The following is a 25703-nucleotide window of genomic DNA, read 5'->3' as shown; positions in this document are numbered from 1 at the left end:
TTTTCCAAGAGATCTTTAATCCTCACATCACGGTGCAACCTGCTATTGTGGAATCATATCTCCAATCACAAAGACACCTGTTAAAAACAGAACCCTCAATTTAATAGCTCTGCTACCATTTTTGACTCCTGGGCACCAGTCAGTACATGACATAAAGCTGATACTTGCTGTGCTTCCCAAGAAGCTATCACCTCCAATAATATCCAAGCCAGAGACTCATATAGAGAGCATTGCCATTGAGAATTCCTGCAAAAACCTGCCATCTTCTACCATCCCTGTGGTGTGACCACCTTATGAAATGTGCCAATATCTCAACCTTATGGGCTTTCTGCAGTGAGTCATCTGCAGATCCAGTTCCAAAAGGCCCTCACCTGCTGCTGAGTTTGTTTTCTATATATGTGGTCAGTATGGACACTGGAAATGTTCATAATTTTGCACACTGTGCAGGAGCAGCATTTTACAGGTCCAAGCTCTCTAACTACCCTTAAATTATCCTACCTACTTCCTTTTCTTTAAATAAAGAAAAGCAATTATGTTGATTTCATTCTAAGCACTACCCAATATACCGTAAAGTTCAGACAACTTAAGCTGATGAGAACTTACAGAAATAGTTCAAAGTTACAATCTGGAATTCATGGCACTGAACGGAGGTGAAAAGATATATCTTTTCCATATATGCTGCCCGGCCTCCTGAGTTTCTCCAGCATTTTGTGTGTGTTGTTTGTATTTCCAGCATCTGCAGATTTTCTGTAGTTTGTGGGTTGACTTTTAGGACCAATGCACAACTCTGATAAAGGATCTCAGCCTAAAAAGTTAACTGTTTATTCTTCACCATAGTTGTTGCCTGACCTGCTGAGTTCCTCCAACATTTTGTGCCTGTTCGAATGGAATATATTGCAGGGCACTGGAGTATTTTGTACATCAACCTTTTGAGATTTTAGCTTTCACTGTCAACCAAATAGAATGAGTGTGCACCAGATGGCTGGCAAAGGATGCAAATAACTACAAATATTCTATATCACCTGAGAGACTGCACATTCAAGAAAATGTTTATTAATGGCCAAATTCCACTAACTAATCATAGTTTATAAACAGAATTAAGAAAGAAACTCTATTTGTTTTGTGAATCTCCCACAGGTCTTCACAACTGAGGATGCAATAGAAAATAATATTTTTCATCAGTCCCTCCTGGGAAGAAGGAAAAAAAAGGGAGGCATGAAAATTCCAAAAAGAATATGTTTTTAAAGCTACTGTGGAAAACATTTAGTGAAAAGACCACTAAAGCAAAAAGAGAATTTTCAAGTACACCATGAAAAGACAATTGCTAGAAATTATGCATTTGAAGATTCAACAAAGAGCCAATCATTGAAAAGATGGGAGTACTGACAAATGTAAAAACAGAAACAATCTGTTTCTGAGAAAGTGAAATAAGTTCTTGCAGTCTGGAATGATAACCCATGCTTGACCTACTTTAGAGCTGCATTCAGTCATTTCCTTGCTATCACTACACTAAGTATTGTTCTTACACAAAACCAAATATAGATTCAGAGATTTCTAAGATAAGTGCTATTGATAGTGGAGGGTCTCTATAAACAGATGCCAACTTAGCAAGTTGAGAGAGACTAGAGCGAGCAACTGGATTTCATTCTCCATTTTCATTGTCTTGTTTCAATAAAAAATATGATAGAATGGGACGGTGCAAATGCTTTGATATTGCTGTCTTAACATCAAACAAATGTCACTGTGACCATCGTCAATGACTTCATGGTTTTTCTGTATTTTACGGCAATCTGAAAAAGACAAATCTCAGACTTGTATTCCGCATACATACTTTGATAATAAAATGAACCTTTGAACTGCAGTATAATCTGTTATGTATAGTTCCCATTAACCATATTGAAATGGAAATTATTTTAGTAAAGGCAATTATTTAGTGGGGCAAAATAAAAAAGCAAGAAATAAAAGTCCATATATGTATTTTGCTCATTAAGAACTACACCTTTCAAGCATTCTTAAGTTCAATTAGTCGAGCAGTTTATTTTGAAAAATGCACAGCAAATGAACTCCTGAGAAACTGGTTGCTTAAACTAGCTGCATATAGCAACAACCCCACTCCCATGCATGATGAGAAAGATAGCAATTACCTTATCAATCAATGCCAATGGCCACATAGACTAAGTGCTGGAGACTGACATTTTGCATATAATTATCTTTCACCCATGCCTTTCATCTATTTAATTTATTTATATTGTGTTCATTGGTTCATGTTGATTAAGTTTATCGTAAATAATCTTACCAGCTTCCATTGGGCAAGTTGTGTTTTCTATAAAATCAACTGTTCAGACCTCATTAGATACTGTGCTTTGAAATAAGAAGCTGCACAGTAATAGTACTATGTAGAAATAATAGGAAAAAATGTGTAATGACTTTCACTTAATTAGGATGTCACAAAGTGTTCCAAAATAATTGCTCGGAACAATGATCAATATTATTACTTATCACAAATGCCATGAGATTTATTTATTTCACCCCTTGACTAAAGTAATAACAGTATCACACTCTGCACACAGTGACACTAAATCCACAACCTCTTGTTCCGATAGAAAAATAAACCACTGAAGTGCCTAATAAAAATTATTTTTCAAACCTACTGAAAGGAACAAAAATAATACAACAAAACAAATATACTGAATGCTAAAATACTCAGGGTCAGATAAGCATACTCAGCATAACCTTGCAGAGGGCCTGATTCAGATAAATCTATTTGCATCACTGCACTCAATTTACAAAATATATTTACAGTTTAATTCTAATTACATGGTTCAGTTGAGGACCTACTGCAACCGTGGTTTCTTTCCAGTGAGGTGCAAAAGTATCAATTAAAGTAACTAATACAGTGGATTCCAGTTAATCGGAACCAGTACATTTTGGCCCAATTAAGCCTCTAACACAGTTAGCCAAAGTTTCATAGAAATATTTAAAAAACGTACAAAGAAAAGGCAAGCTGCCATTTAACCAAGTAAGAAATTATGTATTTAAATGAAATACAGAACAAACTAGAACAATATCAATACTACTAAAGTACTATAAGTAACCTACACAAAATGCTGGAGGAACTTTGTAGCCCAGGCAGCATCTATGGCAACGAATAAACAGTCCAAGTTTGGTCTTGGTCCAAAACATCAACTGTTTATTCATTTCCATAGATGCTCCCTAGCCTGTTGAGTTCCTCCAGCATTGTGTGTGTGTTGCTTTCGATCTCCAGCATCTGTAGACTTTCTCGTGTTTATGATAAAAGAACTATAAAGCTATATTAGTTCCCAATAGTTATTGATAGAGAAATTCATCCAGTGGAACCTTCCATGTTCTTTTGATTGACTGCACCTGGAACAAAACCAGCACAGGCATCTGGTGCAGATAATGGTCTGCCTTCAAACAATACTTTTGGACTACTACATCATTGCATGCTGATTGAGTAAGATTAAGTGTTGAGGGAGCAGGGAGGCTGCAGAAGGACTTAAATTAGGAGAATGGGCAAAGAAGTAGCAGATAAAATACAGCCTCAGGGAGAGCATGGTCATGCACTTTGGTATAACAAATAAAGTCATAATCTGTTTTCTAAATGGGGAGAAAATTCAAAACTCTGATGTGCAAAATCCTCATACAGGATTCCCAAAAGGCTAACTTGCAGGTTGAGTCAGACATGAGGAAGGCAAATGCAATGTTAGCATTCATTTTAAGAGGACTAGAATTTAGAAGAATTAGGGAGTGGGGTGTCTCATTGAAATCTATTGAATGTTGAAAGGCTCTGATAATGTGGATGTTTCCTATCCTGGAGTAGTCTGCAGCAGGGGTTCCAAACCTCTGTTATGCCACTGACCCCTACCATTAACCCCAGGTTGGGAACCCTGGAATACAGCAACATCCATAGAGAATGGAGATGATGAGGAATTTCTATAGCCAGAGGCTGATAAATCTGTGGAATTTGTTGTACAGGCGGCTGTAGAAGCCAGATCATTGGGTGCATTTAAGGCAGATGTTGATAGGTTCTTGATTTGTCAGGATTTGAAAGATTATGAGAAGGCAGAAAAATGGGGTTGAGACTGAGAAAGGATCAACCACAATGAAATGGCAGAGCAGACTCAATGGGCCGTCTCGTACTCTCAGTTGCTTCATGCCACAGAAACCGACATAAGCACCAGCCTGATGAGCCTATATGGCCTGGGACAGACTTTAACATCAGGTAGGGAAGGGGAGAGGTGGAATGGGGAAGACAGTTGAAGATGGATGGAAACAGAAAAAAGACAAATGGAGTGAGGTACGGGGGAGGGTTGTATGAAGGTGGGACACAGCCACTGGGTGGAGATAAGCAGGTACACACATTGCTGGAATCTACTAAGTATTAACATGATATTGGAACCGAATGGCAGATAGACCAGAAGCAGATTGGTGGGGGAAAGTCTGTGGATGAATTAGATTTATAGGAGTGGGAGGGGAAAGACAAAGATCGTGGGACTGGAGGAGGATGGATCCATTGCGGAGAGACTATTTGGTTAGTTCAAGATCACTTTGTTTTGTGTTTGTTACAAGTTCATAATCTCATTTTGAATAAACCAAATGCTTCTGCCTCCATGTTGTGATATTCCTGGTTTGGTCATCCTGGCATCTCCCTCTGGTTTGTTTTCAAACGGAGCCGAGATTGTTTCCACTAAGGATGATATATTTAATTAGTATAGCATTACCAGTTGGAATCACTTACCCAGCTCCTTGCAGCATGATCTATACTTCCAAGTCATTTCTGCACTGTACTGTTTTATTAAATTATTTTGCAATAATAATACACAAAAGCAGCATTTAAAATCATTCATTTCCTCTATAAACATGGCTCATTCTCTTTTGCTTTTTACTCAATAAAAGGGTTAGATGTGGCTTAGGACAAAGAGCTAATGGAATTTTACCCAGCCGGATACACGTGGATACAAAATAACTGCTTAAAGAATTCATCCTTTAACACCACTAAGTATCTGGATTAAAATGTGGTCTGCATGCATATCTTCAAATAGCAAGCAGCACTTCAGTGGCATTTGTTTTGCAGGACAGAAACATCTATCCCAAAGATTTGGGCTCCCTTTCTAGAGATTGTGGAGGTGAGGGAACATTATTACAGAGCCAGTGATCCAGGTTCAATTCTGCCGCTTCTGTAACGAGTTAATACATTCCCCGTGTGCTTCCTCAAACATTCCAAACAGGTATGGGTGAGTAGGTTAATTGGTCACATGGAAGCAATTAGGTGGTGTGGACTCGTTGGACTAGAAGGGCATGATACCAGGTTGCATCTCTAAATATTTTTTTAAATCTAAACAAGCCATTTCTCTGACCCTCAATACAAGCACAATCTAATTGCAGGGAGAGGAGGCAACTACCCAAACTTCAGCAGTACCAGTGCTGTCAAAGTGGATTTCCACATAAGTGTTAGAAAGCTAGCAGATGTCGAGTCCACCCCTGCATCACTGCAAATGCCTGCTGCATTTCCGACTGTTGTATTTGGGTGATATTGTGATCCAGAGATTCTTCGGAAGTCGTGAATTGAGGCATAAAACTTGGTGATTACAGCTGTTCATTAGGTGTTACAGGAACAAACAATGTAAGTAAAAGAAACAAAGTCAGGTAATTTTATACTAAAAAAAACTAGCTCAATTGAGAGATAAAGATATTCCAGTGGTAAGGAAAAGCCTTTGAAATAATCAGCTTCAGTGGCGTGACACAGGCTGCAGAGAAACTTCTAGAGAAATACAGAACCAATTATATTACAATTACTGAAAATTTATCAAACAATTACACACATACAGACAATTATATAAAGATTATGTAGCATTCTGGTTCCGTTGGCTGCATTAAGTCTAAGGAAGACAATCTCTGGCCCTGCCAAATGACCGAGATTGAGATGCGAGTCCACCTCAAAACCCACTGCTTGCGGGGTGCTGTGTGATCCTTTACCGTTACAAATCAGTACCAGGAAATAACAGACAGTACACAGCATACAATTAAACGATTTAGCTTTATAATTCTTAATTTGACTATAGGATTAGTGAAGAAAAAGCAAAGAAAGGGAAGGGCCCATATTAATGAAGCAACCTGATGTGCACATGTTGAGCTCGCGGTTTGCCCCTCGCTGATGCTCCTTCGGTCTCCCCGGCCTTCTTCGGATCGCGGCTCCGCTCCAGTGTCTTCTCTCTTCATCTCCCGCCGAACAAAAGACCCAGATCACCCCGGTGCCAGGCACACGGCATGAAAACACCCTCCCGTCATTGGATGGCTCACATTCCAAAGCACCCATGATTTCTAACCACAACCCAAACACTGCTTCTACAGAAAGACCATTACGTTAGCAGTGAAGCCTTTCCCAGGCTGTTACAATTATAAGCACAGCAAAGTCAAACTATAAAAAAATAGCAATTCTACATTGTAATCAAACATCACCAGATACACAAATGGTTGTGCATTCGCTGGGTTTATTGCCAATCTCCAATTACATTCTGGAAGCAGAAGGTGAGAACCATCATGAATTCCAGAAGGGAGAGTTCCAGGATATATTTTTATTTTATATTATATGATTATACAATTCTCTTTCTGGAAAAAGTCAGGCGAAGGAAACAGCTGCCAATTGTGGGCCAATTAAAACTTGAGTGCATAAGGTGTATTAGATAGATAAGGTCACAAATACAGCATTTGGTGCATTGGCCTTCATAAATCAAAGTTGTGAGTACAAGAGAAGGGATGTTATGTTGAACTTGTATAAGATGTTGATAAAACCAATTCTGGAGAGTTACCTGCAGTTCTGGTCACCTACATACAGGAAAATCATTAGGTTGAAACAGTAGAGAAAATTTACAAGGATGATATTAGGACTTGAGGATCTGGGTTCTAGGGAAAGGTTGAATAAGTTAGGACTTTATTAGGTGAGGAAAATGAAGGGAGATTTGGTCGAGGTGTACAAAATTATGAGAGCTACTGACAAAGTAAGTGCAAGCAGCATTTTCCACCAAGGTTGGGTGAGACTAGAATTAGAGGTCATGGGTTAAAGGTAAATCATAAAGGAAATTCAACGTATTTCCACCTCAAGGTACTGTGCAGTTTGGAAGGGAACCTTTTGGCAGAGGCATAATAATTTGCTGCCCTTTGTCCCTGTGGCTTTTAATGGTCATAAGTCTGGGAGGTGCTTCAGCATGATCAGGGCGAATGTCAGACTAGATGGCTCACACTACACTACAGTTGGTGACAAATCACAAAAAGATGGAATCGGTGTGGAGAGGATGTTTCTTACAGTGACAGAGTCTAGGATCAGAAGGTACGGCGTCATTATAGAAGGATGTCCCTTAAGAACAGAGATGAAGAACTTCTTTAGCCAGAGGTCAGTGAATCTGTGGAATTCATTCCCACAGATGGCTGTAGAGGCCATCATGGGGTATATTCAAAGTGGAGGCTGATAGGTTCTTAATTATTAAGGGCATCAAATATTATGGGAAGAAGGTCAGGAGAATAGGGTTGAAAGGGAAAATGGTGAATTTGGCTCATGTACCAGATGAGATAATTCTGCTCCAATGTCTCAAGGAGATCCAATCAATCAAATCAATCCAATACCATCTTTAACCTACCAACACTGGGCAGAAAGTCCAAACCACCAGACTGGCACAGTCCAACAGCTAACAAAGCTGCTGCTTCATATTTCCAGCCTCCCAGGTGCTGTCCTTGTAGATCTGAAACATTTTCCCCAAGACCCTATGGGTTTGCTATGGGTGCACCATACAATCCATGCATGCACAGGTTAGTTGGTCAACGTAAATTGCCCATGGTGTGTAGGTGATTGGCAGAATCTGGTGGAAATTGAGGGAGACATAGGGAGAATGAAATGAGATTAGCATAATGCATAGGCTCTCCGAGCATTCCCATCCCCCATATTTCCCTGAACGCAACCCCTCGTACATGCCCATCAACTTCTCCCAGGTTCTCCAACCACCTATCTGCAACTTATTACCATAGCCAATTAACTGTTGCGGTTTTGTCTTTGGGATATAGGAGGAAACTGACCCCCATGGTGCTCCATCGAGAGAATGTGAAAATACCACACAGACAGCACTGGAAGTCAGGATTGACACAGGCCAACACAGCTATACCCCAACAACACTAATTATTATACCATTATGCCATCCTCAACAATGTATTTTCAGAAATAATATGCAAGTTCTGTTCATATTTAGGCTAGCAAATAAAATATTTATATTTCATGTCAAATAATTTATTATACAACCCTTGAATTTTTATTTTAAAAACTGTACCTCACTGAGGCTGCATTAGACATGTCAAAGACACCAAGCTATTTATATTCTTCTCTTAAAAATTACAAGTGGTAATGAAATAATGAAGTATGTGATTCCAACATTGGAAGAAATAATCAGTATATCAAATGCTTTAGACACCTTTCATTTAAACATTGCTAAACATTTATGCGCAGATATTACAAGTAAGCACCTTCAACACCACTGAAAAACTGTTAATGCTATGAGGCAATTTATTTTATTTTGTATCCTAGCAGCATTACCACTCTCCGCAGTGCTTCTATTTATGAGTTACATGCTGGTTAAAATACCAGACAATTAACATTAGATAACTAAGGTCAACATCCAGTGAACTGTCAAAATGAACTCATAGTTAGCATCAGAATAAAAATGCCCAGTAACATTTACTATTGTATCTGCCTTGTGTCCTTCAGTGAAGGAAACTTACCTTCCCTACACAACTCATCTTTTTGTACTCTTCTTCCTCAAAACTTCCTTGGGGTCAAGGTGATAAATAACACCTTTACGTGATCTGCAGACACACACTGCTCTAAATGGGCTTCAGGGTGTTGATGGGACAGATGACTGGTGAGGTAGTCTGGGTAATGTTGTCACCCTTTTGTCATCTCTCCTCCCTTATAAATTCATGTTTCTCACTGTCTCTTGGTATTTTTTTTTTCATTTTAAATGCCTGTAGGTCTGGAATTCTTTTGAACTGATGAGAATGTTACGCTTTTTTACCAAGGAGGCTTTGAAAACATCTTTGTACCATGATGCACATTTTCTAGGGCAACCTCACAGACTTTTACTGCTATCTGTACAGAGTATCTTATTTTATACATGTTTAACACAGGACCCGTTCTCCATACACCTCAACGGACAAGTGAAAAGTGAAAAGGAGCTTGGCCTCTGCACACACATATTGCAGTTCAATGACAGAGGCTGCATCTGCTGTGGATCCGTTGGTCTGAACCATTTCTTGGATATGTTCATATAAGAGATGTAGAATGGAGACAATCTTCTGAGGAAAAGGATGCACCACCAAGTCCAAAACATTTGCAGGTCAAAAAAAGGAGCAGTAGTTGAATCTGCATCCTTCACTGTACTTGCAGTGGATGTGCAAAGTGCCTTTTAATGGACAAAATCTGCATTACACTTCAGAGAATAGGTCTTCCAGCCATCCAGATGAGACAAGTTATAACAAAAGTGTTAACGAGGATCCATCTAAGCAAAACATGCACATTCCAAACTTGTAACTCATGTGGAGAAAACAAATTCTACATCACATTCTAGTTAGAAACATTAATGACGATACTTGTACAAACAGCGGAAATATTCATGACAAAATATTACGCTGTGGCGACCCATTTCCTGGCACATCCGAACCGACTCACAATTAGATAGCCTACGGGGGTTTGCGAGCACAGAGCTTTGGAGCCTCTGCGCCATGGGGGGCAGGTTGAGGGAGGCTTAAAAGTGAGGCTGAAGATTTCGAATAAAGTTTTTTCCTTCGACTGCAGTTACCGACTCCATGTCGTAATTTTAGCGCTGCATGTAGCACACCGCTACAATTGGTGACCCCGACAGTCCAAACGATTTTTGGACCAGAAATGACCGACGCCGCCTCTGTTCATGCAGTTTCGTTGAAACTGCCGGGTTTCTGGACACAGCGCCCGAACCTATGGTTCCAGCAAGCCGAAGCCCAATTCCACGTTCGCCAGATCACCTCAGAAGACACCCGCTACTACTACGTGGTGAGCTCCCTCGACCAGGACACAGCGGCCCAGGTCACAGAGTCCGTACAGTCGCCCCCGGCAGACGGCAAGTACACAGAATTCAAAGCCCTGCTCCTCAGGACTTTCGGACTCTCACGGCGCGAGCGGGCTGCCCGTTTACTGCACCTGGATGGCTTGGGCGACAGACCTCCATCGGCTTTGATGAATGAGATGTTGTCTCTCGCCAACGGACACACACCCTGCCTCATGTTTGAGCAGGCATTCCTGGAGCAGCTGCCCGAGGACATACGCCTGCTGCTGTCCGACGCGGATTTCAGTGACCCCCGGAAGGTGGCAGCCCGGGCGGACTTGCTGTGGAACGCCAAAAAGGTTCGCACAGATCTCCCAGCCACGTTCCCGGCAGCAAACCAGTCCAGGCCCGGCCGCAGAGCCCGCCAACCCCCGGCCCAATGAACACTGGAGCTTCTACCACCAGCGGTGGGGTGCAGAAGCCCGCCGTTGTCGCCCGCCCTGCAAGTTCCCGGGAAACGCCACGGCCAGCCGCCGCTGATGGCTACGGCGGCTGGCCATCGGGATAGCCTCCTGTATGTGTGGGATAGAAGGTCGGGACGCCGGTTTTTGGTCGATACTGGGGCTGAGATCAGCGTTTTACCCCCGACGAGTTACGACACCCGCAGCAGGGCACCGGGTCCCCCCCTGAGGGCCGTGAATGGCAGCACAGTAAGGACCTATGGCACCCGTCAGGTGCAGCTACAGTTCGGCTCCAGCCAGTTCACGTGGGACTTCACACTGGCCACCGTAGCCCAACCGCTTCTGGGTGCGGATTTTTTGCGGGCTCACAGCCTACTGGTCGACCTGCCCAGGAAGAGACTGGTCCACGCCGAGACCTTTCAGACGTTCTCCCTGGGTGCAGCCCAGTTGCCAGCCCCTCACCTCGGCTCCATCAAGCTGTCCGACAACGACTTCACCAGGGTCCTGGCTGATTTCCCATCGGTTCTGGCACCGCAGTTCACAGCTGCCATGCCCAGGCACAGCATACAGCACCACATCCCGACCCAGGGACCACCCCTCCACGCCCGCGCTCGGCGGCTTCCCCCGGACAAGCTCCGACTGGCGAAGGAGGAGTTCCAGAGGATGGAGGAATTGGGGATCATCCGGCGGTCCGACAGCCCATGGGCCTCCCCCCTGCACATGGTGCCCAAAGCGACGGGGGGGCTGGAGACCGTGCGGCGACTACCGCAGGCTGAACGAGGCTACCACACCGGACCGCTACCCTGTGCCGCACATTCAGGACTTTGCAGCAAACCTGCATGGCGCACGGATCTTCTCCAAGGTAGACCTCGTCCGAGGGTACCATCAAATCCCGATGCATCCTGACGACATCCCCAAAACGGCTCTCATCACCCCATTTGGCCTTTTCGAGTTCCTCCGCATGCCGTTCGGCCTGAAGAATGCACACAGACGGTCCAGCGGCTAATGGACGCGGTGGGACGGGGCCTGGACTTCGTGTTCATCTATTTGGATGACATCCTCATAGCCAGCAGCAGTCATCAGGAGCATCTGTCCCACCTCTGTCAACTCTGCGCCCGACTGAGTGAGTACGGTCTTACAATCAACCCCGCCAAATGCCAGTTCGGACTCGATACCATTGACTTCCTGGGCCACAGGATTACTAAAGACGGGGCAACCCCTCTGCCCGCTAAGGTAGATGCGGTCCGCCTCTTTCCCCGACCCACCACGATCAAAGGCCTTCAGGAATTCGTAGGTATGGTCAATTTCTACCGCCGCTTCCTCCCTTCAGCTGCTCGGATCATGCGCCCCCTGTTCGCCCTGATGTCGGGTCCGAGCAAGGGACGAGGAGTCCGCCGCCGCTTTCGTTCAAACGAAGGAAGCTTTGGCGAATGCCGCAATGCTAGCACATCCCAGAATGGACGCCCCTACCGCCCTCACAGTGGACGCATCAAACACGGCAGTCGGTGGGGTGCTGGAGCAACTCATCGCTGGCAACCTCTGGCGTTTTTCAGCAAACACCTGCGACCACCCGAGCTCAAATACAGTGCTTTCGACCGGGAACTGTTGGCGCTCTACCTGGCAATCTGGCATTTCAGGTACTTCCTAGAAGGTCGGCCCTTCTCCGCGTTCACGGACCACAAACCGCTTACCTTTGCGTTTACAAAAGCGTCCGACCCCTGGTCGTCCCGCCAGCAACGCCACCTGTCCTACATCTCTGAATACACAACGGATGTCCGGCACGTCTCAGGTAAGGACAATGTCGTGGCGGATGCGCTCTCTCGCCCTACCGTTCATGCCCTTTCCCAAGGGGTAGACTTTGAGGCACTGGCAGAGGCGCAGCAGGCGGATGAGGAGATTCCGAGTTACAGAACCGCAGTCTCCGGTTTGCAGCTCCAGGACCTCCCCGTGGCCCCGGGTGAGAGGACCCTACTCTGTGACGTCGCCACTGGCCAGCCCCGTCCCATCGTCCCGACAGCCTGGCGGCGCCGCGTTTTTGACTCCATTCATAACTTGGTGCATCCCTCCATCCGGACAACTGTCCGGATGGTTTCCAGCAGGTTTGTTTGGCACAGACTCCGCAAACAGGTCAGTGAATGGGCCAAAACGTGCATGCACTGCCAGACGGCCAAGGTGCAGCGGCACACCAAAGCCCCACTGCAGCAGTTCCATCCTGCCCACCGGCGTTTCGACCACATTCATGTGGATATCGTGGGCCCCCTGCCAGTGTCGCGCGGAGCGCGGCACCTCCTGACTATTGTGGACCGGTTCACAAGATGGCCAGAGGCAGTCCCGCTCACCGACACCACCTCCGAATCTTGCGCCCGAGCCCTGATCGCCACCTGGATATCTCGCTTTGGTGTACCAGCCCACATTACCTCCGACAGAGGCGCCCAGTTCACCTCCAGCCTGTGGTCAGCTATGGCCAGCCTTTTGGGGACTCAGCTGCACCACACCACTGCCTACCACCCACAGTTGAACGGGCTAGTGGAGCGTTTCCACCATCACCTGAAGTCGGCCCTCATGGCCCGCCTGCGAGGAGCCAACTGGGCAGATGAGCTTCCCTGGGTCCTACTCGGCATCCGCACAGCGCCCAAGGACGACCTGCACGCCTCGTCGGCCGAGTTGGTATACGGTGCGCCTCTGGTCGTCCCCGGGGAGTTCCTACCAGCCCCAAGGGGGCAAGAGGAAGATCCCGCAGCAGTCCTGGGCAGACTACGCGAGAAGCTCGGTAACCTGGCCCCCATACCCACTTCACAGCACGGGCGGCACCCGACCTGCGTACCCAAAGACCTACAGAACTGTAAGTTTGTGTTTGTACAAAGGGGCGGGCATCGGCCACCGCTGCAGCGGCCATACGAGGGGCCGTTTATGGTGCTCCGGAACAACGGGTCCACGTTCGTGCTGGACGTTGGGGGGAAAGAGGAGGTTTTCACGGTGGACCGCCTCAAACCGGCCCATGTGGACCTGGCGCAACCGGCCGAGTTTCCGGCACCTCGGCGCAGAGGCCGACCTCCCAAGCAGGTTCTGGCCCAGACTGTGGACATTGGGGTGTGTATCGCCGGTTCTGGGGGGGGTTATGTGGCGACCCATTTCCTGGCACATCCAAACCGACTCACAATTAGATAGCCTACGGGGGTTTGCGAGCACAGAGCTTTGGAGCCTTTGCGCCATGGGGGGCCGGTTGAGGGAGGCTTAAAAGTGAGGCTGAAGATTTCGAATAAAGTTTTTTCCTTCGACTGCAGTTACCGACTCCGTGTCGTTAATTTTAGCGCTGCGTGTAGCACACCGCTACAACACTTTTGTATGAGGAAAACTTGCCAAAATCCTTCTTAAAGCAAAGTTTTCACAGCTTGAATTATTTCTCAAGTAACATCATAGATAGACAATGCAAATCAAGTATTCCCCAATATTGTTCAGTATGACATTAAGGACGCAAAGTATCATTCCAGTGTAGCATTTTTACCTTCACTGTATCACGCCAGCTATGGATTGATTATACACATTTACAGAGTTTTTCTTTACAACAACATTACCTGATTCCTGGACATTGGCTACAGCTCTGTCCTCTTATTAATTTACCAGGGAAATGGTTTCTATGGTTTATCACTGTGGTAATCCTAACCTTATATTTTAATCATCACTTCCAGATCCTCTTCAAAAGTAACATGTTTACTCTTCCCTAGTTACAATGAAACATCAACTTTGTGGCTCTTTCCACAAATCCTGCCTGTCTTACTGAGTGTTTCCAATAGTATGTTTTTATTTCAGATTCAAAGCACCTACTGTATATTGATTTTCATTTACAAAGTTCTTTAATTCAATTGAAACATGAAACAAGAGTATGGCTTGATTAGATGTTGGCCTCTCACTTCAAACCAAGGATCAGGATAGCAGACTGAAGATAATAAAACTGCGAGGGCAAATACTCTATGAATGAGCATCAGCAACATCAGGACGGGCCCACAAATGGAAACACTAATCAAATAAGGAAAACTGCAGTTGTCATAGAATAAAAACTTTAACAGAACAATTTTAACAAGATGCTTGAAAATGAAAAGATAAAACAGATAGTGCAAACCACTGCTGCAAAATTATTGCGTAATAATCCAAGATCCTTACCTCCACACATTGGTCAGGGTGGGGGTGAGGGATGAAGTACTAAAAGCCCTGTGGACTTGCTGCCTATCAATACGTTTCCTTCTGTTTCATTATTTTCAAGATTATTTCTTTCTGATATATTGGTACCGTACCAAATATAGTAAAACTATTTGTACTGAAGCAGCAATTTAAGTATCAAGTATTCCTACATTGAGAGGAATGGGAAATTGCGAGAGAATTAATTGAGGAAATCACCATAGAAACTATGTTAAAAAGTATAGAAACAGAAAGGTTATCTGAAAGTTATGTTAACAAATTTAATCTTAGTTCAAACAAATCTGTAAACATTACCACTTTAATAATTTTGTAAAAAAAATGCATGCTCCTAAAAAAAGCTTTAAACATTTAATTCAAGTTGGAGAGGCAGAATAGTAAAGATTTACAGGTAAAGGCTGACATTATCTTTACACTAATTGAAAATATGCATCAAAATACCTTGTTTTTCAATTAGTTCAAAAATCGTGTTTGAACTTGTGCTCAAATTATCCAGAATCTGGCATTTCCAGTTTTCTGCTTTTCTCTGAGAAAACTACCTGCCTAAATTGGTTTTGTATAAACAAAAACTCTGTCCAGTGAAGGCACTGATATGAAAAGTAATTTCCACACCATTCTTTCCTTATCTTTTGTTTATGGACATTCCAAGTATTTCTGCAATGGGAGGAATGTCAAATAGGGAGTGACAAAAATTGTACTGGTCATTTATGGTGTTCCCTAGTTGTACAGTATTTGAATATAGGAAAGGATTTCTTAGGCAATTGGGTGGCAGTGTCTGTATTGGAACTGCCATTTGATGCAAAATACTGCTCTGCTGGTAAAAGAGGAAGTATGCCCCTTAACTAGATTGAGAAAAGGAACCAACACTGAAGTGGTTTCTAATCGTTCACTTCTTTAAAAAAAATACTCAAAGTAAATCTCAACTCCATTTTCCTCATGGTGCCACTCTACTTTGTAAAATTATTTCAGGGTCTTAAATACAGGATAATTTGATAACATTTCTACATACCACACAAGCTAGCTGGTTATGCTCTTTAAAATACTTTGCTATTATAATATTATTTAAACATACACAGCGATAGCAAGTGTTGAGTAGCCTTCTATCAGATCTAACCCATGACCACTACCTATTTTTTAATATTTGTTGTAACAGTCATTTGTTATGTAATACACTGTACTGCTGTTGCAAAGCAACAAATTTCACGTCAGTGATAATAAACCTGATTCTGAGCTTTGTTAAAGCTCACATTTATTAAATTTAACAATTTTGCCTGATTTTGAAGATCTTTACTTTCTGCTTTATTAAGAACTGCTAGCTAATTAAAATACTCCTGCAGATAGTAAGTAATCTGGTCATCCCATATTGATTCCATTGTTCATGTCATTCCTTCATCAACATAATCACTACTTTCCCTCATCCTACCTGGTTGCATGGTTTAACTCACTCTGCTCAAGACTTTATGGTGGATAACTAGTTAATCATCAATCCATACAGGTCTGCCTGTTACAGTGTCATGTTCCTCTCTTGCCAGAACTGGTGTATAGAGTCATAGAGCACTACAGCACAGAAACAGGGTCTTCAGCCCATCTTAGTCCATACCAAAGCATTAATCTGCCCAGTCCTATTAACATACATGCAGACCATAGCCCTCCATACCCAGACCATCTATATACCTATTCTCATGTCTCTTAATGTTGAAAGCAATCATCTTCCACTTCCACTGACAGCTCATTCCACTCTCACCACTCTGAATGAAGAAATTCCCCCCCTCATGTTCCTCTTAAACATTTCACCTTTCCCCCTTAACCCATGACCTCTAGTTCTAGTGTCAGCTAACCCCAGTGGAAAAAGCCCATTTACATTTACCCTATCTATACCACTCAATCTTGTATACCTCTATCAGATCTCCCCTCATCTTTCTATGCTCTAAAGAATAAACTAATCTATTCAATCTTTCCCTCTACCTCAGTTCAAGTCCCAGCAACATCCTGGTAAATCTTTTCGGCACTCGTTCAATCCTATGACATTTTTCCTGTAGGTAGGGTGACCCAAACTGCACACAATTCTCCAGATTGTTTTATGCAACTTCAATATAACATTCCAACTCCTGTTCTCAATACTGCAGTTTAGAAAGGTCAATGTGCCAAAAGCTTTCTTTATGACTGTATCTACCTGTGAAGCCACATTCAATGAATTATGGATCTGTACTCCCTTATCCCTCTGTTCTATCACAACTCTCAGTGCCCTGCTTCTTACTGTGTAAGCAGAACAAATGCATCACCTGCCCCAACACCTCTTTCTTCATTACCATTCAGGACCCCAAACAGTCCTTCCAGCTGAGGCAACACTTCACCTGTGAGTCTGTTGGGGGTCATCTAGTGTAGCTGGGGCTCCCGATGTGGCCTCCTATATATCGAGACCTAAAAGACTGGGACACCGTTTCACCGAGCAACTATGCTCTGTCCGCCACGAAAGGCAGGATCTCCTAGTGGCAACCCATTTTAATTCCACTTCCGATTCCCATTCCCAACATGTCAGTCCATGGCCTCCTCTACTATCACAATGAAGCCACTCTCATGCTGGAGGCGCAACCCTTATATTCCATCTGGGTAGCCTCTAACCTGATGGCATGAACATCGATTTCTCGAACTTCTGGTAATGCCCACTCCCTTCACTATTCCCCATTCTCAACTCTCTCTCTCACTTCATCTCCTCACCTGCCCATTATCTCCCTCTGGCAACCCTCCCCCTTTTCTACCTTCCACAGTCTTCTGTCCTCTCCTATCAGATTCGCCCTTCTCCAGCTCTGTATCTCTTTCACCAACCAACTTCTCAGCTTGTTACTTCACCCCTCCCAGTTTCACCTATATCCTTGTGGTTCTTCTTCCCCTCTCCCCACTTTCTTACTATCTTTTTCCCCAGTCCTGATGAAGGGTCTTGCCCCAAAATGTCCACAGTACTCTTTTCCATAGATGTTGTCCGGCCTGCTGAGTTCCTCCAGCATTTTGTGTGTTTAAGTCTTACCCTGGTTTGTCTTCCCAAAGTGCAACACTTCACATTAAATTCTATCTGTCATTTCAGCCCATTTTTCTAGCTGGTCCAGTTACCACAGCACAGTGCAAGTTTTCAAGAAAATTTGGTAAAATCAACTTGAAAAATGTAGCAAGACTTCCTTTCCAATTTGGCCGACTACTTCATGGCCTACAGCCAATTCAAACGTTGAAATTATTCAACTTTGTAGTAAGATTAGCAAAATTAGCCAATTCTGAGAACTGGAAGTATAAAAACAAAAGTTTAAACATCTTAGAGAATGAAAGACTTCATAAAGTTAATGAAGGAAAGAATACAGAAGAGTAAAGACTGAAAGTCATCAAATGCTATAAATTAGCTTTTGCACTTCGAATCAGACTGTGTTTGAGATTGTTTATAACCAGAGGTCAAAGCACTTTGGGAACCCTTTGAAAGACATGATGATCAAATTATTGAAAAGAATCCAGAGGGTCAGACTACAAATCTGGGGACATTATTGTCACTGTACAACAGCTGGAGAATTTAATTCAACTAATGAAATAAATCTGGAATAAGAAGCTAGCTGCAATGGAACTAATGAATTGTAAAATCATTAAATTGTTCAATGACATCCTTTAGAGAAGGAAATCTACTATCATTACCCCTTTGGTCTTTATAATAACTAGACCTACACTAATGCAGTTGACTCATATGTTTTCTGAATTCATTTAACAAATCACCAAAATTAAGACTATACAATAAATGTTGAGGCTAGACAAGAAACATCCAAATCCCATGATCTGCGAACTTTTTCAGTTTCCCCAGAGAAAGAGTGGACATAGTGGACTGACTGGGATGTTCCATGCTGTATGACTCTTATGTTGGCTGGTGGGGTGGAGATATGTTTCTACCAAAGGAAGTATAAGGCACTCCTTCCTTCTGCTAGCCTGCAGGTCACCTTAGGTAAGGTGGAGCAGCTGCTTAGCATCTCCCCCCACCCCTCCCAGATCAGGTGGTGATCACATGAGCAGCTGGTACATATCACGTCCAGGTTATACAACTGAAACCAGGCAAGCAATGTCTGAAGAGTATTGATAATGGCTTAGGTCACCTTTTCTGTAAAAACACTGACCAGAAGGCAACAACGTTAAAACACTTCTGCAGGAAAATTTGCCATGAACAATCATGGTCACGAGAAGACCATAATCGCCTATGTCATACAACATGGCACATTATAATCAAATGAATGACTCTACGATTAGCCTCAAATTCTCGTGTTGTGATTGGTGGAGGGCAACTGTCTATTTAATGAGTGGTTTGAGACAGTGGGGAGATTTTAAATGAGCAGCAACTCTCCCTCCAAATGTCCATCAACTTCTATTGCACTTAAAGCAAACTTGATAAACATGGTCCTGACATCCACAGCAGTCACTAGCTTCTAAAGAATTCTCATTTATATTTCAGAGACTCTTAAGGAAACCAGTTGTTGTCAAAACTCAAGGTATTGTTGTGCAAATAATTAGTTAACTTTCATTCTCGAGAGATTTTCTTAATTTTATCTTTAATTAGAAGGGGGCTACCAATCAATTGGTTGCAAGTGTACTCGTATATAGAAAATTTTGTGCAAATTTGCACAATTGTCTCAGATTTGTGCTGCAGATCCAATACAATTCTTCAGTACCACAGTCAGGATCCCTAACTTTACTGTGTTCATCCACAGAAAAGTTCCAAGTTATCAAATGGATAACAGCAAACAGTCTGAAGACCAGTATTGCTAATTGTGGGGGTGGGGTGCTATAGACATATTAGGAACCTGATAAATGCCCACTTCATGTTAATGGCAACTGTAGACATTACCAGAAACATCTGCACCACTGCTAGATTCCAAAAGTGATAAGCTGGCATTCATGGAACCTTACCTTAGTTAATTATCAACTATTAGTTGAAGGATAACCTTTTCTTTTCCTGTGGAATTACTAAATTCTGTTTCTCTCCTGCTTCTTCCATTGTGCACAAGTACAGTCCCATATTGTAGTTTAAAGACGCTGGCACCTCAATTCCTAGACGTGCTTGCTGTTGCTCCTGCCATCCTCCTACACTCCACAATTAACACCCACAGAAAACTGGCGAGTCTGCCATAACTCTGTGTAATTTTATATCCTGAGTGATGTCTAACCAGGATCGCGCTACCGCGACCGAGCAATTGAAGTAAATTCCGAAAACACTCCCGAGGTGGGGAGGAGGGACTTTGTAAACTGAAATTGTTATCAGGCCAGCACAGAACGCAATACTGAGTAACTGGGCACTTATATAATGGTTTCTTTCGATAGCAAGATCTGCAGATAATTATGTTCCGTTTAGGTATCCGCTTGAATTTTACATTCGACTCGCGCTCAGGCTATTATTCATCCTAGGCTTTTGGTTTGTGTTTCCACCAGAGGATCATTTAGCTTCTAACACTAAGGATGTCAAAGAAAGAGAGAAATGCCCAGCGGACACCGGCGATGTGTTTCGTTTAATTGCAGAGCAGACATTTTACTGATGGGCGTTAATTTCCACCCGAAGTCAGCTCAAGGACAGAGTTTTACAAGGCGAGGTGTTTCATTAGCACAGAGTTCCGAGATAAAGAAACCTCGGCAAAAAGCGAAGTCTCATGTTGCGTGCTGAATACCTTCCTAGATCCACAATGTATTTTCGCTCTCCCTCTCTCTGCCAGGGAATTTATTGGATGCGGGTGAAATCCATTTTACTATGACCAGCCTGTTTATTCACTGCTGGGAGTAAAAGGTGGCAGGTCACAAACACTGGAGTTATGGTACGATTCCCAGATTTCCACAAAATTGAACGCGACTGAGTGAGTGAAAATTGAACTTATGTATAAATTTTACAGACTCTCAGAGGGTTGCTATTTGGCGCGAAAACAATTTCTGGGAAATTTTGAGTATGAGTAACAGGTCATGAATGGGGGAAGGGAACTTGCTACTCATCAACCTCAATCTTAAATTGTAACTTCGGTACGAAAAAAAAATTAAACTCCACCTCGACTGGACGCGACTTCATTCAGCGAAGAGTCACCCCACAGAAAATAATCCGACGAAGGTCGGAAGTTTCATATCAACAAATAAAAATGAGGCAGAATTGCGAGCTACGAAATGAATGCACAGAAGTGTAACTTTGTGCGTGGCCGTGCCAAGTGGGAGCTCGTGCTGTTCTTCGGGGTGGTCCGGTTCCTACCTGCACGGTGGATGAGTGAAGAGAATCGGGCGCCGCTTCAGCTGTGCTCTGCGGTGCTGCCAGCGCTCGGAGAGTGAGAGGGAGAGAGAGCACGTCGCGCAGGCAAACGGAACCGCCGATGACCTCACGTCAAAGGAAACAAGACCGTCTTTCCCAGAGTTTTCTGTCACTGGCACCGAAAGGAGAACGCTCCTCACACCTCGGTCGCACTGGGTAAATACGTCCCCTGTAAACAGAGGTGTGGCTGCTCGGCTCAGGAGGAAGTTGGAGAAGGGCAGAAACGAAATACTCCAGTGTCGGAAGCAGCTAAATTTCTGGAAGTGCTTGGATAGAGAAGCACTGCCCATGTTTCCCTCGACACTGTTGTCTCCTGCCCTGCTGAATATTTCCAGCATTTCCTGTTTTATTTAGGGTCTTCCAAAAGCATCCAGAACAAGAGGGGCTTAAAATTACACATTGAGAAGATAAGTGAGTTTTCTGGGGAAATAAGACTTTGGGAATCTGTGACCTCCTAGTATGGCTTTGGAGGCCAAGTCATTGGGTTTATTTTAAGCGGAGCAGTGCACAAAAATTGCTGGAGGAACTTAGTAGGCCAGGCAGCATTTATGAGAAAAAAAAGTAAACAGTCGACGTTTCGGACCAGACCCATCATTAGGACGATTGAAGGGCAGACCAGATTCGATGAGCCGAATGGCCCAAGTCTGTCCCTATGTCTTATGGTCTTATAGTATGATTGAATGCAAAATGATTTCAGTGGCCTAGAAATTGTTTCAGGCCTTTAAAGACGTGTGAAATTGGGGGTGTGCAACAGGCCAGTTTATGTTTAAAACATGAGTCCTGCTGCGAAGTCCATTAATGTCATATGTAACAGAATCTGCTTTGTACGCATAAAAGCTTTGATTCCATATCCTCAAGCATTGTAGAGGAACTTCGGCAGTTACAGGGTGTTCACTTAGGTTGCTGAGGAGATGGTTAAAGCCTCACTCATGGAAGGATTGAGACCCTGAAGGTTGAGCCTGCATCCTGGTGGGATGAGGTGGATCAGGATCACAATGGGAGGATGCAGAGTAAAGTGTGTGGGTGGATCATGAATACTATCAATGACTGAACACATGAATGAAAATTTCAATAAGGACCACAATGTACATTCCTGAGAGAAACTCCATAGTACCAATCAGTCAGTAGATGAATTAACACAACTTACCCACCAGGTAACTTGGTTCCACTCAATCTCTTTGGGTTCTTTGGTGGCTGATGAATCCTTTGAGAGATGGGCAATTTCAGCTGCAAGTGAAGTAGGTGGTGATTGAACCTGTACATTGTTTAGCATTGCTTTTCTTGGTCTCAGCATACTCTTGGCATGAAATCTAGAGCAGGACATGGGGTCCAAGTTAGTGGTAGGGGTTCATTGTGTAAAAAGGGTTGGGAACCCTTGGACTGGAGGTTCATCAGGGTTCTTTAAATGTTCTTCCATTTTCAATGGTCACTGGCCCAGGGATTCCTTTAAGTTGGAGCTGCTATTTTTTTTCAAGGAGATTTTGAGAATATCCTTAGTGGCACTGGGTGAGTCATCACAATAATTATTATGAACTGTCTCCTTCAGTGGCCAGTTTAATGCTTTGGAAAAAGATGCATGCGTGTTAATTTTATCACAATAGTGCAAATATAAATGGACTTTGCATCAGCATCAAAATGATTGGTTTACGTGCAAAACTCCAATATAGTTGAACTAGAAATTGCAAACAAGCTGAATCCAAACAAGTAGATGAGTACATGTTCAACTGGTGTATGATTAACACAAGCAGAGCATGAGCTGAAAAACCACAAATTAAATGTGAATCCAAAATGAAAGGCTGTTGACCCATAGAAACTCTTTGTCCTGAGCCTGAAGGTTCGAACAGAAGGTGGAGGATGGAAGGAAGCAATAGTCAAGATCATTTACCCTCACCCTTCAGCACTTAAGTGTAAAGGAGAACAAAATGCTCCAGATCTGCTGCAGCATAAAAGAACACACTAAGCATAAAGAATGCAATATAAAATGTGGAATGGGCTGCCGGCAACAGTGGTTGAGGCAGATACGATAGGGCGGGGGTCGGCAACCCGCGGCTCCGGAGCCACATGTGGCTCTTTTACGTCTGTGCTGCGGCTCCCTGTTGCTTTGGGAAATAATTGGTTGTGGCGACCCTTTTCCTGGCACATCCGAACCGACTCACAATTAGATAGCCTACGGGGGTTTGCGAGCACAGAGATTTGGAGCCTCTGCGCCATGGGGGGGCAGGTTGAGGGAGGCTTAAAAGTGAGGCTGAAGATTTCGAATAAAGTTTTTTCCTTCGACTGCAGTTACCGACTCCGTGTCGTAATTTTAGCGCTGCGTGTAGCACACCGCTACATGGTCAGTATTTAATTAAAATGTATTTTATGTTAGTTTGTTAGTTTTTGAAATGTAAATCTAAATTTGAAGATTATGGTGATCTTGTACAATCTAAATAAGACGTTGTGGCGACCCATTTCCTGACACATCCGAACCGGCTCACAATTAGCCAGCGTTCAGGCTAAGGGAGATAGCCTACGGGGGTTTGTGAGTACGTGTCTTTTGCAGCATCCGCGCCCATGGGGGGCGGGTTGAGGGAGGCTTAAAAGCAAGGCTGTTTAGTTCGAATAAAGCTATCTTTGACTGCAGTTTACTGACTGCGTGTAGCACACCGCTACAACGTGTTTTTATCGCTGGCTGTCCAGAGGGGAGGTGCTGAAACGCTTTGTCGCTTGTCTGGAAGAAGTGAAAACTTTCCTGGGCAGCAAAGGGCTCACCTTTCCTGAGCTGGAACAGCCAGAGTGGCTGGAAAAGCTAAACTTCATGGTAGACATGACAGCACACCTGAACACGCCGAACACAGCTCTTCGGGGAAAGGACGCACAGCCCTGCACATGTTCGAGGATGTTTTGGCATTCGAGCGCAAGCTGACAGTGCTTGCCAGAGATTTACAGAAAGGCCCATTGTCTCACTTCCCCAATTTGAGAGAGTTCAAACAAGGTCACGACATGATAAATTCGGAGTATTTACATTCTGCGATCATCGCAATGCAAACATCGTTTGGGAAACGCTTCTGTGAGTTCAGAGAGGAAAAAAACACATTATCCTTCCCGGTCACTCCCCTAAGCATCGATCCATCCCTACTGAATACGACTGCATTGTCAGGTGTGAGTCAACCTGAACAAGTATGATAAATATTTTAATTGCCTATTATTTTACGTATATTCATATGTTTTCATTGTTCAGTGAAATAGTCCTTTTATTTTTCAGGTTGACAGCTGGCTGACGTTATTTTTGGTTTGCTGCTGACGGCAAATTTAAGTTTGGCGTTTTTCATAAATACAAGACGGACTCAAATAGACGTTGAGTATTTTACTTAAAAGTAACCTTCAACCCAACGTCTTTTTTTTGGAGTTCAAAATGTTTTTGTTGCATGCAGAAATGTAATTTCGTTTTCTCTGCAGGAGTTCATCAATTTCATAAATGCAACACATTATAGTTTGTTTATACATAGCATAAAGGCAAAACAAAACGTTGTATGCAGTGTTATTTCATTTTAAATGTCAAATGGGTTTTGCGGCTCCCAGTGTTTTCTTTTCTGTGGGAAACGGGTCCAAGTGGCTCTTTCAGTGGTAAACGTTGCTGACCCCTGCGATAGGGTCTTTTAAGAGACTTTCGGATAGGTACATAGAGCTTAGAAAAATAGAGGACTATGTGTAAGCCTAGAAATTTCTAAGGTAGGGATGTGTTCGGCACAACTTTGTGGCCTGTATTGAGCTTTAGGTCTTCTATGTTTCTAAAACACCAAAACAAATTCATGAGTTTGAGTCAAAGCAAAAATACCTCAGATTTGAATGAATGTTATTCCCTGGCAATGTAGGTCGTCTTGTCCTCTGCCACATACATTACACCACCTCATTTCTGATCATTATGAAGCAGAGTACGAATTTAAACTCAACCGGCTGCAAATGCACATGACTATCTGCAGCATATGCCCATTGGTAATCTGCGGCTGCGAACACAACTTTCAGGTACAAGAGAGATTTTATCCTTTGAAAAGAAAGCAACTGAACACACTATGGCTTCTCCTTCCCTAGTAACTGGAAATCCAAGTATTTCAGCCAGGGACTAGGGATGCTATGCTAAACCACTGCCCATCCTTTAACAACACCACAAAAAGGAACATGAGCCAACTTTCTAAAGCCTGATGGAACAGAGTCCAGAATTAGACTGTTGGCCAGACCATCAAATAGGTTCATTTTTCTGCAGTTTGGTTAATCCCACCAAGGACTTCAGGTACAAAATGTCCATCGTCCCAGCTGCTTAAGTTCGATTTTTATTGTGATTATGTTGGATTTAACTCTCAAAAACAGACAATAAAAGTTTAGGCAGTTCCACTCATTGTATAACTTATGCCCCTTCCATCACACTTGCATTGGAATTGTTCATTAAGTCACACAAATTAGTGCTGAATTTTGGCCTCATTATCTGGTGGTTCTAATTATGCTTTAATCCTTTACTTTGTTGAAACACAAGCCAGGTTTATATAATATGAATACATAATAGTTGAGTTCCCTTTGCTGCCTTGCCAAAACTAATACATTCTTCTTGAAATGCAGCAAATAAATAGGAATGCAGAATGCCGAATGAGTGTGAACAAGGCTCTGTAATGTAACTTCCTCCTTTTTGCA

At 43.3% G+C, this 25703-nt stretch overlaps 1 protein-coding gene across 4 annotated transcripts in view; it reads right to left on the bottom strand.

Annotated features, from left to right (window-relative positions):
- Window positions 1–21164, bottom strand: part of carhsp1 (calcium regulated heat stable protein 1) — a 71519-nt gene extending 50355 nt beyond the window's left edge. For 2 of the 4 annotated variants that reach the window (XM_059979433.1, XM_059979435.1), the window contains exon 1: window positions 20982–21164. The gene's annotated coding sequence lies outside the window, so the exon portion shown is untranslated. Of the gene's footprint in view, window positions 1–19666; window positions 19878–20981 lie in introns of those variants that run through there. The other 2 variants (XM_059979432.1, XM_059979434.1) reach the window with 2 other exon arrangements.
- Between the last annotated feature and the right edge of the window lie 4539 nt (window positions 21165–25703).

The sequence above is a fragment of the Hypanus sabinus genome, chromosome 9 (assembly GCF_030144855.1).
Source record: "Hypanus sabinus isolate sHypSab1 chromosome 9, sHypSab1.hap1, whole genome shotgun sequence".
NCBI classification, from domain to species: Eukaryota; Metazoa; Chordata; class Chondrichthyes; order Myliobatiformes; family Dasyatidae; genus Hypanus; species Hypanus sabinus.
This window is presented reverse-complemented; position numbering and strand designations above follow the sequence as displayed.